Below are 5,385 nucleotides of genomic sequence, written 5' to 3'. Positions count from 1 at the left end.
ATCACCTGCCTACAAAATGAAACTGTTACAGAACTTTAATCACGTACTGCTACAGGAAGTTTTGCATGCTTCACTGAGAAACTGCTCATCGCTGCACTTAATATTGTGAAGGATGGCTTCTATTCGATTGCCTGCTCCACCAGGACCTGTGTTAGTGAGTCTCACATATGTTATCTCATTTAATTCCTCAAGAGATGGAGGAGCCCTCTGTGTTGTCAGTTGCTCTCTCTCATGTCAATTTGTTCACCAGCCCACCTGCCATTTGTAAAAGCAAGAGATAAAAGACTTTCCAGATGGCTTGGGAATCTGAGAGAATAGGAAACGTTTTCACACAATATGTTCAGTTGGGTTTCTGATGGCAGCGGCACTAAAACAAGGTGACTGAGATGCAGTGTTCATGGGGCTGAGATGCATTCCATTTGTTCACTGCAATAAATGTTCCCCCAAGCACAGTGAGGACTGTGAGAATCAGGATGACTCTTCCTTCTCTAAATGACAGGCTGTGACAGAGGAGGGAGCTGTGTGGTGTTTACAAAAGGGGGGCTTCTTTCACCATCAGCCCACATGCTTGTGATCAGCTTTCAGAGCTCCAATTAAACAATGACAAGTTAAAAAGTAACAAAATTAAAGTGGAGCTGCAGAATGGATAGGAATCTTGAATGAGGTGCAATCATTTTTATATAGGTTCCTTAAATTTTTGTGTTTTGTGGGCCCCTGAATAAATGAATCATTTAAGCATTATAACCACTGAGAAGCATTTCAGCTTTCTCAAATAATCCCTAAGCTTGAAAACAGGGCAAGAACAAATAAGCAACTTTGTGCTGAACCTCCTATTCCTAGAAAAGGAAGAACAGCCTAAGCCAAAACCTCCTAGGTGGGAGGAAACTATAAAGCTCCAAGCAGAAATTAACACATTGGTGAATAAAATAACAATACAAAGTATCAATGAATTGAAGAGTTGGTTCATTGAAAGATTAAATAAAATTAACAAACCTTTAGCTAACCTTATCAAAAAAAAAAGAAAGGAAAGAAAGAAAAGAAAAGAAAAGAAAAGAAAGAAAAGAAAAGAAAAGAAAAGAAAAGAAAAGAAAAAAGGAAAGGAAAGGAAAGGAAAGGAAAGGAATGAAAGAAAAGAAAAGAGATTCAAATCCATGCAACAAGGAATGAAAAGAGTGAAATCACAATGGACTATGCAGAAATCCAAAAGATAATCTTTGTCAATATTAAAAACTTGTAGTCTAGTAAGATGGAAAAAGCAGAAAAAATGGACAGATTACTAGATACATATGAATTACAATAGCTGAATCAAAACGATATAAAAATTCTAATTTAACCAATATCATCAATGAAATCAAAGATATAATTGAAAACCTACCAACAAAGAAAAGTGCAGAACCTGATGGATTCACTACTGAATTCTACAAGACACTTAGAGAAGACAACACAGTTATATTTCAAAATCTTCAATGAAATTGCAATGGAAGCAATACTCCCAAATTCATTCCTGAAAGCAATCATTACCCTGATACCAAAACTGGAGATGGACCAAACTAAGAAAAAGAATTATAGGCCAATCTCCCTAACGAACATACATGCAAATGTGCTCAGTAAGGCACTTAAAAACATAAAGCAGCAAATCATCTAGAAGATCATGTACCAGGACCAAGTGGGATTCATCTCAAGAATGCAGGGCTGGTTGAACATATTTAAATCAAGGGCTGGGGAGATGGCTCAGTAAAATAAGTGCTTGTGTGTCAAGTGCAAGTGCAAGTTCAATCCCCAGTTCTGCCAAAAAAAAAAAAAAAAGAGAGTTCTGAACATATTTAAATCAATAAGCGAGCATCATACTAAAAGAGCCAAGGAAAAAAGCACGTGATCATCTCAGTAGATGGAGAAAACCCTTTTTGAAAAAGTCTGGCACCCATTCATGATTTTAAAACCCTACAGAAAATTGGAATAGATGGTCTTTACCACAACCTGAGAAAAGTCATCTGTGAAAAACAAAAAGACAACATTATACCACATGGACAAAAACTGAAAGTTTTCATTTTAAAATCGGTAACAATATAAGGATGTCCTCTATCTCCACACTTATTCTATATAGCCCTGGAAACTGTAGTCTGAACAATTAAGGAAAAGAAAGAAAGAAAAAGAATAAGAATAAGAATAAGAAAGAAAGAATTTACATCATCATTTTCAGATATGATACACTACATAGAAGAACCCCAAAACTTTCAGATTTAATAACCAAATTCAATAGCATAGCTTGATACAAAATCAACACCTAAAAATCAACAGCCTTCTTCATATAAACAAACTCAGTAAGAGAAATTGGTGAAACATCACCTTTCACAATATAGAAAAAAATAAATAGCTAGAAAGTAATCTAATGAAGAATGTAAAAGATATCTACACTATAAGCTACAGTACTCTGAAAAAGGAGATTGAAGAAGATATCAGAAAATGGAAAGATATCTCTTGCTACTTGATAGAAAGAACCAGTATAATGAAAATGGCAATACTTCCAAAACTTTTATACAGACTTAATGCAATTCCAATCAAAATTTCAACAGCATATCTCACAGAATTAGAGACAAAAATCTTAAAATTCATTTAAGTCCAGAAGAGGCATACAATATAAGAGGCAATTGTGATCAATAAAGGCAGCGAAAGGAGAACCACAGTTCATGACTGGATATTTTGCTAAGGTACAGTCATAAAAAGACATGGTACTTGGGGAAAAAAAGACTTAGGATTAGTTGAACAGGTTAAAAGATACTATAACAACTCCAGACAAACTCAGCCAACTTATCTTTGACATAGACCTGAAAACAGATTCCATGTAAGATAGCCTTTCTAATAAATGGGGCTGCATATCCTGCAGATTAAGCTTGGAGTCATATCTTTCACCACGCACTAAACTAAATTTGCAATGCATCAAAGATCTAAATATTAAAATAGAAACATTACATTAGCTGGAAAATAGAATAGGTAAAACTCTTGAAGACATTCGTATAGGCACAGAATGTGTATGGATAATACAACTATCACACAGGAACTATCACAAAGGATCAACAACTGGCATCTCATTTTATGAAAAAGGCCTGTGAGCAGCAAGAGGAACCACTAACAGAGTGAGGAGACAACCCAAAATGTAGGGGGAAAAATGTTTACCAGCTGTTCCTTAGACAAAGTGTTAACATCAGGAACATATAAAGGACACCAGAAAAATCAGTCCTTCCAAATTTAAGGTTCCCACCCAAAAACAGACATCTGAGATGATTACTCATTCTCAAATGAAGAAATACACATAAAAATACATGAAAATGCGTTCAAGATCACTGGTCATTGGAGAGATGCACTATGAAAAAACTCTAGAATTACACCTCACCCCAGAAAAAAATGACTATCACCAAGAAATCAACCAATAACAAATGCTGAAGTGCAGGAGCAAAAAGAAACCCTTCTCCATTGTTACTCAGAGCACAGATTGCTGTAACCAGTGTGGAAATCGTGTAGTTATTGCTTAAAAAGTTAGTATTGGAGGTTCTTTTTGACCTGGCTATTTCCCTTCTGACATTCTTCACAAAAGAATTAAAAACACAGACCAATGTGGTGTAGATTTATAGCACCACAATTTGTAATATCCAGACATCAGAAACAACCAGAATGCTATCAATTGAGAAATGAATTTTTTTAAAGATAAGGTTTTTTTATATAATGGAATATTACTCAGCCATAAGGAAAAATAAGCTGGAGACTTTTATAGGTAATTGGATGCAACTAGAGATCATACTCATAAGTGAAATCAATCAGATCTGCATGTGCAAAACATCATATTATCTCTCTAGTGTAATAACCTAAATGACGATAACTCTCCATACAGCTCAGCTGAGTATCAGCTGCCCAGCACTGCACAGAAAACTGCTAAAGGGAATGTCAGGAGCCTTGTGAGACAACCTTGCACCACCAATCATCAAGAGAGTATTGCAGAACTTCAGACTTCACTCATTACAGGATACTTCTTCAGCTGTACCTTGTGATCCCAATGAAGTGGCAGCCACACTGAACCCCACACAGGAGCACCTTTGCTGATCCACATGCCACTCCCCTATTGTCACTGCAGAGTCAAGGAGAACACTAAGAGTTTCAAAAATGTCAAAAGTAATAAAGGGCAATCTCAGACCTCCAGCCCATCCAAAAGAAATCCAGGAAACAAAGTTACAGAACTTGGAAGTCATCCATCTTAAATTTCTGAAATGATAGCAACTGAAGTATAGAAACAACTCTATCAGAATAAAGAAGAAATCAGATCAAAAATAATCTCCCAGATTTTAAAAAAATTTTTATAACACAACAATGATGAGAAAATTTCTCAGTACATCTAAAGAAGAAATACAGGGGCTGGGTGATAGCTCAATTGAATAAGTGCCTGGCAATTAGAAGGTCCTGAGTTTCATCTCTGGTATCACCAAAAAAAATATTAAAAAATAAAATAAAATAAAAAGATATACATTTTTAAAAAGAGAGGAATAGGAAAATGATGGAAATTTTGAATGAACAATACAGGAAATGACTAGAATGCACAAAGCAGATTCAAACAGATATTCATGACATTAAGATTTCCTTTGAAAACTGGCAAAACTGCTTGAACTAAACAGAAGGTAGAATTTCAGACCTTGAAGATAGCATTGCAGCTAGTGAACACGAAATAAAAGATTTTTTAAAAAATAACAAGGAACGAGAAAATAACAATAGAACACCTGTAAGATCATGTAAACGAAAGTAGGGTAAGACTATTAGGCATCAATGAAACACCTGGTGCTAACACAAAAGACTTAAAAAGATTGTTTGGAGAAGTAGTGGCAGAAAATTTTCCAAGCATAGAAAAAGAATTTGATATAGGATGAGTCATATAGAGCTCCAGCTAGTAATAATCAAAATAGATCTTCACCCAGATACATAACAATCAAGCTCCCAGAAATTGAGCAAAAGCCAAAATATTAAAGCCTGTTAGAGAAAAGAAACAGATCAGCTATAAGGGAAAGCTCAACAAATTAAATGCAGATTTGTCAACACAGACCATCATATCAAGAAGAACCTGGAATGAGATATTTCAGGTACTGAAAGAAAACAGCTTCCAATCCAGATTGATGTATCCTGTAAAACTATCATTCAAATTTAATTGAGAGATAAGAAACTTCCGTGACAAAGTACAACTGAAAAAACAATATGACAATCAAATCAAGCTTACAAGAGTAATGACAAGGACCGGGGAGATGGCTCAGTAGAATAAGCACTTCCCTGGCAAGTGCAGGGGTCTGAGTTCAATCCCTGGTTCTGCTGAAAGAGGGAGGGAGGGAGAGAGAGAGAGAGAGAGAGAGA

Source organism: Octodon degus, unplaced genomic scaffold (assembly GCF_000260255.1).
Source record: "Octodon degus isolate 3935 unplaced genomic scaffold, OctDeg1.0 scaffold00062, whole genome shotgun sequence".
NCBI lineage: Eukaryota > Metazoa > Chordata > Mammalia > Rodentia > Octodontidae > Octodon > Octodon degus.
Note: the sequence above shows the minus strand (reverse complement) of the source record.